The sequence below is a fragment of the Gouania willdenowi genome, chromosome 3 (assembly GCF_900634775.1).
Source record: "Gouania willdenowi chromosome 3, fGouWil2.1, whole genome shotgun sequence".
In the NCBI taxonomy this organism is placed as follows: Eukaryota; Metazoa; Chordata; class Actinopteri; order Blenniiformes; family Gobiesocidae; genus Gouania; species Gouania willdenowi.
Genome location: NC_041046.1, coordinates 43,712,128 through 43,725,662, shown reverse-complemented (window position 1 = coordinate 43,725,662; position 13,535 = coordinate 43,712,128).

The following is a 13,535-nucleotide window of genomic DNA, read 5'->3' as shown; positions in this document are numbered from 1 at the left end:
TTGCAAGTTCACAAATAAGTAAAACAACATGAAAGGAACAGAGAACAAACATCACTAATAGTGAATCAAATACAGGCATCACAGTATGTGTCACATGGAGGTACAGGATACACGTCTTCATATAGAAGCAGACTTCTTTCACCTTTTTTGTTTTGCAAAAACATTAAACTATTAATATAATATCTAAACTCATTTAAATAAAGAAAAAATGAACATTTTGGAAGGGTGTTTGTGAATGTCGATTTATGTATATGTAATATGAAAATTATTGATTTATTTTGTTATTAAAGATAAAACTAACATATTTTAACATAATTTGTATCATGTTTTTGATTGTGTTGTAAACAATCTTTAATTGCATTCCAGAATAATACAGTAAATTGGCAGTGGTAAAGTAAATGTAAAGTTGTTTCATGTTCGTTTTAACAAAATGTGCATTTATCGTTCTTAATAATATATTTGAAAATTAACATGTTACAGGGATAAATGTTATGTAAAATTTTGAATGTACTTCTACTGATTTTATTATATATACAAAATTGAAAGGCACATAACCAAGCTTTTTTCCACTTAATATTTTCAAAATGTGAGTTCCAAATTGCTTTACCTCTGGGTGTAATTTCTTACATGTTCATTATTACTCTTTTTATTAGTTAGTTTAACACCGCTTAACATTAAACAAGGGAGTTTTGGTTTGCATATTTTAATTTTTAGATGACCTTTAAAAAGTTAAATTCTGCCTGAAGGGATAGTCTTTAAAATGGAATTAAACTCTGTATGTTACAGGAAATGATTTAGTGATAAGAAAAAAGACATCCATTCTCTTCAAACAAATCTATAATAAAGATTATGCCAATCCATTTTTTCTTAAATAAACTTTAGTTTGTGTTGCTCAATAACACACTAGTTTGTTCATGTCAGTGTGACATGTCAGAAATGAAGCGATCCCATTGGCTGAGCGAAGCAGGAATAAAGTAAAGTGGTGGAGAAGAGAAAGAATAAAATACCAATCATTCCTCCAACTATTCCCGCCCTAAAGAAAGGCTTCTGCTCCTTTATTTTTAGTCCTGGAGGTTTTTAGTCCACCCAAAGAAAAGCCACAGAGGAATCCAATGTGTGCTCTTATTTTGAAGGAGGGAGGAGGGGAGTTGCCTGAAGTTTTGATAACACACATAACAGCTGTTGTTTATATTCGATTCAACTTTATTTATAGAGCGCAGATTACAACAGTCATCTGAAAGCGCTAAACAATATAAAATGTATATTAAGAAAGAAAAAACCCAACAAGATCCACATGAACAAGCATTTAGCTTTTTACACTTTTTGACCATTTTCTTTAATGAAAGTATTTAGAGATTCTCGAGCCACATGCGGCTCCTTAGCCCCACTGTTGGGACTCCGATTTCCTCTTTAAAAATTTGCTTAAAGGGATCCTCCACTGTTTTTACAAGTTTGACCTAAAATCTTCTAATTGTACTTATTAGTAGATCAATGTCTAACACAACACTTATTTTGCACTATATTCATTTTATTGCCTTTAAAAAAAATGGGACTACTGCTGTGTTCCTCCATCTAGAAATCACATGATTGATGATGTCACATGGCCCCACTGCCTGTAAACATCCCATTGTTTTCTATTGGAGTGAAACATTCAGCCTGATTTTTAGATCATTTAGCAGCTTTTTAGATCATTTAGTAGCTTTTTTGATCATTTAGTAGCTTTTTCAGCAAAGGTAGATATAAGTTGAACTGACATTGATTATTCTGTCTGATCTTTTTAAATTTTTTATATGTCATTTAAAGATGTATGAGAACAGCAATAATGTCACCCAATTTTCCCTCAGGGATCAATGATTGACTGAATCTGATCAGGTTTATTAAGTTAATTTAAATTAAACATATTTAATTTATCTGGATGACATCATTCCAGACTGTAATGATTAAGCAAAACGAGATTTTGTGCAGAATTGGACATTTTTCTGTCTGTTACACTTAAGAGACATTCAATCACCTGTTTTCCAGTGAAAAATATCATGAAATGTGTGATTTTTGTCCCAAAACATGCATGTGAAGCATTTCTATGTCAGGATTTTAAATAAAAATAGATAAATAGATTTTTCCATTTTGCAATGCAAATTCAGTTTTTTTCATCTGTTTTGTCTCCATTAACCTTATTTATAAAGTTAGGTATGATTTCAGGAGGTCTAATAACAGTAATGTCATCTATATCAGAGGTTTTCACCTTTGGGGTCAGGATTCCATTAGGGGTCGCAAGACACTGGAAGGGGGTCGCCAGATGCCTTCAAGAAACTAAGAATAATTTTTGAACATTTTCAGCCCATTTTTACCCTTTTTACACCAAACTTGTCATATTTTAACATATTTTCATCACTTTTTCTTACCATATTTTTGTTCCTTTTAATGTATTTTTGCTACATTACTCCCATTTCTGACATTTCTCCATCACATTTTAATGCATTTTCTACACATTTTTTCCACTTTTAAGACATGTTGAAAACTTAAAAACCCTTTTCACCACTTTTACACATAATGTCACATATATTGACCCATTATTGTCACTTTTAACCTCTTTCCACCATATTTCATGTTTATTTTTGCCAATTTAACCACATTCACGATTTGTCATGTCCATTATTTGCCAGTTTAAAATAATTGTTCCTACTTTTTAAATTATTACATTACCCCCTCCACAATTTCTGCCACTTTTAAGCCGATATTCACACTTTGAGCACTTTTTTTTTTACCACTTTTTCTGTCAGTTTTTGCCGTCCACTATAATATGCCGCTTTTAACCAATTTCTGTGATTTTAAAATCCCAATTAATCTCTTTTTCCACCATTTATTTTTTTTATTTTTTATTTATTCAGTTTATTTCCGACATGGTTACATTCACTTTTTTTTTTTTTTTTTTTCTTTTTTGTACATGCCGAAAAAGGAGACGAGAGAAGCAGTTTGCTTATCCGGGTCCCGTCCCCTGTTTTACCATCGCAAATTTACATGGGTTTACATGTCTCTCTGGTCAAAACATTCTTGATTTCTTCTGAACGTCCTTTTTTGTGTATTCTCATCTGTAGTCAGTGTTGTCCTCTATCTTTGTTCGTGTTGGCCTTGTTCCCTGCCAGACGTTGTTAGCATTCCTCCAGTTCAAGAATAGTTCCTCTTTCGAAGGTGTTTGGAAGGTTCTTCCCTTTTCATCCATAATGTCACTTGTTTTGTCTCTACATCAAGGGTAATCCAGCTGTTGTTAGTTCTATTGGCAGTGTTGTATTTTCCACTGTCTGATGATGGGATCAGATCCAACTTGTATAAACACATCACTACATCCCAGTTCACAAGCAAGGCAGTATTTTAATGTAATATATCTTAGTTCATAAGCGTGTTTCTAACTGCTGTTGTTAGTTTTATTGGCAGTGTTGTATTTTCCACTGTTAGATTTAACTTGTATAAACACATTATTATATCTTAGTTCATAAGCAAGGTAGTAATTTCATTGTATATAAAAAAAACGTGTTTCTAACTGCACATATGACAATAAACACTTTGAATTTAAATTTAATGTAATCCTTAATCACCCCACCACCTAGCAATTGAAATGAATAAATGACAGACCTTTTTTACTCTTGGTTTCCACATTTAATTCGGTCTCCGTAAAATAATCACAGTCTGAGTTTTGTTTCCAGTGTTTATATAGATCTGGGTCCATATCCATGATTACCATCAGTAATGTTGTTGTTTAGGTGGATCCTTCGTATTTTCCCAAGTTGTCCTTTTGTTCCAGCTGTTCAACCCTTGCGTTCAACAATTTTATCTCTTCAGCATTTCTTTCATTCTTTTCTTTCAGTACCTTTGTTTCGCTTTGTAGTCTTTCCAGTGAGTTTTCCAGCGTCTTTTCCAACGACTTTATCTCGGCAGATAGGTTTTGTAGACCCTCGCGTATCATCTCCTTGACCTCTTCCAAACCCGAATTGGGTTCTGAAGGGCCTCCCTGCGGTTTTTTCACCATTTTCCTTCAGTCTTGGGCCCAATTTTTCAGGCACGTCTGCTCTCTCCAAAGACCAGAGAAGAATCACTAGTGAACCATTTTTAACCCATTTTATTTCTGATTATTTATTATTATTATTCAGATGAATAAATAAATGTGGTTATCACAGATTCATAGAACAATAAACCATCATTTTACTGACTTTATGGATGGACCCCAAAAATCTCTCCCTCTATTCCCCCTTATAGATGGTCCTGTCTCCACATGACTGTTCTTCAATGTTCATGTCTGTGTTCAACCACCTTCAGCTACAGTGGGACCTTTATTTTGGAGGGTCTACACTCTCTGGAACCTTTATTTTGAAGGGTCGTGGTCTAAAAAAGGAAAAAAGGTTGAGAACAACTGTTGTAAACAGAAATGTGTAAAAACAGAAACAGAGTTGTGTAAAGTCCCTCGTCTGCTATCACTTGTGTTGTGATGTGTTGTGTATTGTTAGGGTACACACTGGTTTAAATCGTCTTTAAAAGAGATGTGAACGTCTGCCTCATAAAAGGAGATTTTTAATACTGGAGAAACGTCAAAACAAGGACAGAAGAAAACATTTCTCCTTCTAATCTGTTGTCATGGTTTCTTTTATTCCTCCGTGTTGCATCATTTGTATTTCAAAGCAGAAAAAAAAAATAAATAAAAAAATGCATGTGAGCTGTCCAAAAGCGTTGGAGCTTAGCAACAAACAAACTGTTGCTTGTGAAGCTCCGTCAAAGAGAAAAAAATCTATTATTGTGAACGTGGAGCGACGCGTTGTACCACACAGGGAGAATAGAGGTTTAACGCTTTCTGACTGCTTTTCTCAGAGAGAAACCATCCTGCTGTTCACTGAGTGCTCCAAACACTCTAAACACAGGTCGATGCTCAAAGAGCTCCTTAATCGTTGTTGGGGAACGATAGCTTAGCTCCACAGTATGGATCCATTACCACTTCTCTCTCTACCCTGTAATCTGAACCCAGTGTATCTTCATCATCCCATAGCAAACCCAGTCTGTTACATATCAACTGGTAAACTGGTATCGACCCAGTCATGGGACGGGTTGGTCTCATTTTAAAGTAAAACTGGTTCTTTTTTAGTGTTGGTAGTTTGAATAGATGGAGTTAGACAGTAACTGGATTATTCAGATTTATGCAAACATTCCCTAATATTAAAGGGAAAAATAAATTATTAGAATAATAACTTTGCACTGTCTGTAATCTATGAATGCACGGAGGAATATTTCATGTTTTTCCTCATTAGTAAGATACGTTTCTGCTTTTACTTTTGTTCCTTTACTTAAGGAGGTTTTTAAGGTGTCTGTACTTGAGTGTTTATTCATGCTTACACAAATATCTGCACTCGAGAATCTAATCCTTCACTGTTTTTACTAATGTTACCTAAAGTATTTGAATTGTCCTTATTAGTAGATCTATGTCTAACAAAATACATTATCTACCATATTTGTTTTATTAACTTTTAAAAACGGGACTACTTTACAGTTTTAGAGCCTGTGTTCCGCCATCTTGAAATCACATGATTGATGATGTCACAAGGCCCCACTGCCTGTAAACATCCTATTGTTTTCTATTGGAGTGAAACATTCAGCCTAATTTATTAGATCATTTAACAGCTTTTTAGATCATTTATTTGCTTTTTACATCATTTATTAGCTTTTTAGATAATTTATTAGCTTTTTACATCATTTAGCAGCTTTTTGGATCAATTAGCAGCTTTTTAGATAATTTATTAGCTTTTTAGATCATTTAACAGCTTTTTAGATCATTTATTTGCTTTTTACATCATTTATTAGCTTTTTAGATAATTTATTAGCTTTTTAGATCATTTAACAGCTTTTTAGATCATTTATTTGCTTTTTACATCATTTATTAGCTTTTTAGATAATTTATTAGCTTTTTAGATCATTTAACAGCTTTTTAGATCATTTATTTGCTTTTTACATCATTTATTAGCTTTTTAGATCATTTATTAGCTTTTTACATCATTTAGCAGCTTTTTGGATCAATTAGCAGCCTGTGTTCCGCCATCTTGAAATCACATGATTGATGATGTCACAAGGCCCCACTGCCTGTAAACATCCCATTGTTTTCTATTGGAGTAAAACATTCAGCCTGATTTATTAGATCATTTAACAGCTTTTTAGATCATTTATTTGCTTTTTACATCATTTATTAGCTTTTTAGATCATTTAGCAGCTTTTTCAACAACTTGTGCTGCTTTTTGTTGCTCAAAAAAACCAAATTTGTTTACTTTGAACAACTGTAACTGATGGTAACTGACCATAACTGACTGTAACCGACCATAAATAACTGTAACTGACTGTGTGAAACTTTACACTAAAACCTTCCAATATTTAAACACTGCCTCAGCTTCTGTTTGTGCAGAGGATCCTGAGGGACTGAAGGTAATGGAAAAGCTAAATCATGAATATTTGTGACATTTAATGGAATGCAGCTCACTGTATAATTAGGAGACGTTGCCTGTGGCCTCGTGTCGTCGTCGTGGAGACGATAGGACGCATGCTGCTTCCTCCTCAGTCACACTCACAGAACTGCAGGGCGGAGCCTTTGTTTAATACTGGCTTCCTTCATTAGTTTGGATCATTTCACAGCTTTAATGAATCGGCATTAATCAGCAGTGGAAGAAGGGAACGTCATAAAGAGAGAGAGAGAGAGAAGGTGAGCTGAGGATACATCAAACACTAAACACCTCTTAACTCCACAGACTGATGAATCAAAGACTTTAATGACACATAAATCCTTCACTAGTGAACTTTGGTGTTTGGTGTTATATTTAACCTGCTGACTCCCTCCCTCACAGAGTTCTGTGTGTGTGTGAATGTGGAAAAAAGGCAGAAAATACACAATTAATTCACTTCCTGAAACAATCAATAATTAGATAAATCATTTTTTTGTGTGTTCCTGTTGTCATTTTTTGTATTTCTAGGTAATTCTGTGTATTTTCAAAGTCGTTTTGTGTATTTTGTTGTCAATATTAATTGTTTTGTTGTCATTTTATGTCAGTCTGCCCCAAGGCAGCTGTGGCTACAATAGTAGCTTACCACCACTAAGTGTGGAGTGAAAGAATGTCTTAATTCTGTAAAGCGCTTGTCAATGAGAAAGCGCTTTATAAAATCCAATGCATCATTATTATCATTGTTTTTCAGTCATTTTTGTGTGTTTTTAGGGTCATTGTGTGCGTTTTTGCTGTCGTTTTGTGTTTTGCTCTCAGTTTATGTTCTTTTAATGTCATTTTGTGTATTTTTCAGTAAGTTGTTTTTATTTTCTTGTCATTTTATGTTTTTTTTTTTTTTTTGGTCTGTGTGTGTGTGCGTGTGCGTGTGTGCGCGCGCGCGTGTGTCGTCATCATTTTGTGTGCTTTTATTGTCATTTTGTGTGTTTTGTTCTCAATTTAAGTGTGTTGTGTGATTTGATGTGTTTTTCAATCATTCTGTGTATTTGTCAGTACTTTTGTGTATTTCTTTAGTTTTTTTGTGTTTTTAGCATCGTTTTGTGTGTCTTGCTGTCATTTTGTGTTTTCTTTTGGTCATTTTAGATGTTTTTTCCATTCATTCTGTGTATTTTTCATTAATTTTAGTCATTTCCTATATTTTTCTTGTCATTTGTCTAGTCATGGTTTTATTTTCATCTTTTGTCTTGATTGTTTTGTTCTTGCTTTGTGTCTTTTTGTGTGCGTGTACATGTGTGTGTCATTTCTTTGTCTTTTTACTTCTACTTTTTACTAACACAGAAGCTCAGCATACGTTGGCTCGTCTTTAACTAAACTATAATCTTCCACGTCTCTGTTCTGATTGGTCATGTGATGAATTTAATTTTTACTGTTTGTTGATTCCCAGCCTCTGAAATGATGATGTGAGGAATGAATGAGCTGCTTTTAGCCGTGTTTGACTCAAACACTGAATCCACTGAATGAAGGTAGACGTCAAAGAGCTTCTTTGTGCTCTCTAATGTTTCTGCTCTCGCCACGTTTCCTCCACCAATAAGAATCCGTTTCCTGTCCGTGGGTCACTTTGCTCCTTTAAACCTTAAAGTTGGTAGAAGTCGCCGCCGTGTGACGGTAAAGAAGCAGCTCAGAACCCCCACAGTGTGATGCAAGTCATTAATTATATTTTTTAATTATAATTATTTTAATATTGGTCAAACAAACACAGAGTAAAAGCTGAAACATCATCAATCTCTAAAGTTCTGCTGATGGAGGAGGTTAAACTAGTTTAACCTCAGTTATCATGAGTCTGATCAATAAATCCCAACCATCAACTTATAATATATATTTATTTAGGTTTTACTGATTATATCCATTGTTCTATTTTTCTTTTTAAATGCTGTGATTCTAATTTTTTTAATAGTACTTTTTATTGATTATATTTATATTCTCAGCCATTCAAACAATTACACTGCAGCACTGAAATGATATTAAAAAAACACACAGAATGAGCACAAAAACACATGAAATTACCATAAAAACACACATAATGACCACAAAACACATAAAATAACAACAGAAACACTAAAGGACCAAAATCACACAAATGAACAAGAGAAACACACAAAATGAGCACAAAAACATCATCAATCTCTAAAGTTCTGCTGATGGAGGAGATTAAACTAGTTTAACCTCAGTTATCATCAGTCTGATCAATAAATCCCAACCATCAACTTATAATATATATTTATTTAGGTTTTACTGATTATATCCATTGTTCTATTTTTTCTTATTTAAATGCTGTGATTTTATTTTTTTTTAATATTCGTTTTTATTGATTATATTTATTTATATTGACCTCTGCCAAGGAGGTTTATCTATATACAGTATTTTTTTATATATATAATTTATTTGTCTGTGAACAGTCTAGTTCTATTGTTTGCATATTTTATTGTTTTTAATGTTTGCATAGTTATTATTTCTCTGAACTCAGCTTCATTTGTTTTGTTTTTTAAATATTATTTTGTTTAAAATAAATAAACCATCAACGTATATTAATTCATCCCTATTTATGTTATTTATAGGTTTTACTCAATACATTCATTGTCTTATATTTTCCGTGTGCGCGTGCGTGTGATATTTATGTTTTAGCCTTTTTTATATCTGCATAATTTATTGTTTGAACTGTTTTTATACATTTTTTCTTCATTTTTATTAGTTTTTTTTAGTTTTAGCTTAAATAAAACAAATACTAATAATAATAATTGTTGTTTTAACATTTATTTTAGTTCTTATTCCTACTGATGGTTTATTTATATATGTTTTTTACATGTCTTACATGTTTTCTACACACTCCAGCCTTTGATTTCACAGAGAAAATATAGTGTAAATGTGATATTGTTCCAAACATGGATGTTAGAGATGTCGTGGTCATATTGGAGCCTGATTTAAAATCAATTAAAGAAATAAAAAGCTTCAGTTTGTGATTTTTTCCATCTGTTCTCCTTGATTAATGTTAAAAGTCACTGTAAAGTTTTGTGCTTGTTGTCAACTCCAAACTCTGTTTAACTTATTCTCAGGGTTTTATTTGGTCTGCAAACCACAGGCTGTAAACCACCCGTAAACACTGGGCCGCATCACGCCCACTTTAACACGGACCAATCACAAGCCTCGGCTCATGCTCACCACCATCCACCACATGTACTGTGGTCTTTATCTCACCCCACCCTCCATAGTTTACGTCTCACTCCCACTCCTGTTCTTTTTTTAATCTCTTTTATCTTTGTGAGGAGAAGAAACATACTGTACTTTAAAAACACAACAGCAGCTTTTTAACTGTCAGGCTTTTTCATGTCCTTTCTATTTTTAGAACAAAGTTTTTCTCATTGTGTGCTTTTTTGGAGCCGTTTGGTGTGTTTTCTGTGTCATTGTGTGTGTTTTAACTGTCTTTTTGTGTGCTTTTATTTATTTTGCTTATTTTTATGTGTTTTGTTGGTAATTTTATGTATTTTTGGAGTCATTGTGTGCTTTTATTGTCATTTTGTGTATTTTGTTGCCCTTTTGTGTTTTTATGATAATTCTATGTATTTTTGGAGTCAGTGTGCATTTTTGCCGTCTCATTGTGTGTCTGCTTGTCAATGTAAGTGTTTTGCTGTCATTTAATGTATTTTTTTGGTAAATATTAGTATTTGTGTTTTCTGGTGATCCTATAAATTTTTGGAGTTATTTTGTGTGATTTTAGTGTCATTGTGTGTGTTTTTTGTTGTCTTTTCACCATTTAGTGTGCTTTTATTGTATTTTTGTTTTCATTTTATGCAATTTTAGTGTCATTGTGTGCGTTTCTTCTGTCTTTTTATGTGTCTGGTTGCTAATTTAAGTGTTTTGCTATCATTTAATGTATTTTTTGATAAATATTTTAATTTTTCAAGTTGTCTTGTGTGTTTGTATTGTTATTGTGAGTATTTTTTTTGGTAATCCTGTGTATTTTGGGAGTCATTGTGTGTTTTTAGTGTTTTTGTTTTATGTTTTTGGAGTATTTCTGTATTTTTTATTAATATATTGTGTGCCTTTATTGTCATGTTGGTTTTTTTTTTGGAGCGATTTCATTTTCTTCTTTAGTTTTTTTTATTATTATTGTGTGAATAAAAATGTTCACACATGCAGTTATGTTTTTTGTCCACCGGGGGCGCTACATATCTATAATACATCTACTGAGAGCCTCAGGAAGATACATTATTACCTGTGATATTTTCACTTTTATCTCACATTTATGATGAGAATTTTTTTGAATGATTTTGCTAAAATGAAATGAAATAATATTGATATTAATATTGTCAGTGATATAGTGTTGGATCATCATTTCTACCTCTATGTAAAGTCAGATACATATACTGTCATTTAATGAGTTTATTTTTGTTCAATGCTGAGGAAAACAAGGACTGACTGACTCTAAACATTATTATAAGCATTTTGTTACACCTAAAAAGTGTTTAAAGGTGAATGAAATCCCAGCAGGTCTGTTTAAATAGATCTACTGTATATGTATATATATTTATCCTTTATTCTCTATCTATCCTTTATTTATCCCTCATCCTTTATATTTATCATTATTATTATTATTGTTGCTGGGTTGTTCTTTGTTTTGTTGTTGTTTGTTTTGTGCACCAACTACCAAGACAAATTCCTTGTACTGTCCTTAAAACTGTACATGGCCGTTAAAAACATTTCTGATTCTGATTCTGAACTAAGGGCTAATTTCATTGGATGAGAAGTTTCTGTCAGTGACCAATCACAGGCTGTTTGAGAGTCACATGTTCTCTGTTGGTATACGTTTAATATAATCTGGAACAGTTGAATGTATCATGTGATCAGTGATGTGTGACCTGATTGGAGCAGGGATTCTTTTAATGACATTAACATTAGTTCCTGGTTCTTTTTTGGTTCTCGTGCAGATTTTAATCGATTGTGTGGATCTTTACAGCGTTCGGAGTGAAAACTAATTTCCATGACTTTAGAAGGGAGAGAATGTGTGGGAATATTTTATGAAGTTCTCTCAGTCGATCACGTCCTGAATACAAAGCAAACAGTTTGTGATGAAGAATTGAACCCAGAGCTTTGATTTTTGGACTGAAGAGTCTTTTCCTCCACTGGAGAGTAGATGCAGCGTCAGTTGTTGTTATTTGACTGTCAGTTCCACATCGTCTGTCTTTCTCCTCAGCCATTCAAACCATTACACAGCAGCACTGGAATGATAATGAAATCACACAAAATGACCACAAAAACACACAAACGGACAAGAAAAATGCACAGAATGACCACAAAATGGGGAAAAACACACAAATGGACAAAGAAAATGCTCAAAATGATCATTAAATACACAAAATGGGGGAAACAACACAAATGGACAAGAAAAAAGATACAAAATGACCACAAAAACACACAAAATGAAGACAAAAAAACACAAATGGACAAGAAAAATGCACAAAATGGGGAAAAAACACACAAATGGACTAGAAAGATGCACAATATGACAAGAAACAATGAAAATGCCCAAATAGAAAAATAAGCAAACTAAACAGGCAAAACATCTAACGCACTCAAAATGACTACAAAAAATGCACAAAAGAAAGAAATAAAAAAACAAATTTAACAACACACAAAATGAATCCAAAAACAACAATATTCAAAATTTCATGAATTGACAACATAAAAACCCAAAGTGCAAAAACACACAATGAATCCATTAATTAACAAAATGATTCCAAAAACAGAAGAACAACAACAACAAAAGTATACTAAATTACAAAATGACAAAAAAGATACAAAACAACATCAAAAACAGACAAAATGACAAAGTTACATTAAACGATGTAAAAAATACAAAAGGTAACTATAAAAACACCAAATGATGAAAAAAAAATCAAATTACAAAACAAAAATACCCAAAATGGAGAGAAATACACATAGAATGACATCAAACACACCCTGTGACTCTGCTTTACTTTATGCTTTAGTTTGTTTACATCTGGTGCTGATGTCTGAGCGGCGCCTGCAGAGCAGTGATCAGTTCTTTAGACGATCAATAGTTTAATGGAGGCTGAGGACCTTAAATATCCACCCAGTGTTTATGCATCGACCTCGGATCAATATAATCTACTTCCTCTCACAGTTATTGTTGGTCCACTTACTCTGACCTCATCTCACATCCTTTAGACATCTACAACGTGTCCACAGACGACTTTACACCGTCACTGTACAACAATTATATATATAAATAACCACATAATGACTGATACAGAAAAACTACACAAAATGACTCTAAAATAACGTACGTAATTACAGAATAATATATATTCAAAAAATCACTGGAAAATGTACAAATTATCAACAGAAATACTTAAAACGGCAACAATTTCATACACAGAAATTACCGAAAAAATTATGACAAATGTTCACAAAATAAGTTTTTCAAATTGTAAACAAAAATGACCCCAAAAAAACCCCAAAAAATATAAATACAAAAAAAGACACCAAAAACATACAAAATGGGTGAAAAATATACAAGACGACAAAAAAAACACACAAACCCTGCGTGACATAAAACAGCAATGAAAAACACAAATTGACTAAGAAATGCACAAAGAAACAACAGAAACCCACAAAGAGACTCCCAAAACACACATAATGACAAAAAAGCAATATAAACAACCTAAAAAATAAAAATACATAGAAAATAGTTTAGTTAGCCTCAGTTAGCGCCATGTCGTCCTCAAAAAGAGTGGAAGTCTGTCCATTTCAGGTGCTTATTAGAAAATATGACACAGGTGTGATTTATAACAATGTGTTACACCTGTGATTAATCACCCACAGAGTCCCTCCCTGAATCACCTCCCCCTTATTATCTTATATTAACCTCTCACACCTTTGTCGTTTCCTGTGTTAAAACTCAGATTGGTCATTAATTTAATGCTGACATGGATGTTGATCATGTGATGTGTGACGTAGATCTTTGAAGGGGTTTGTTTTTGTTGTCTTTGGAGTCGT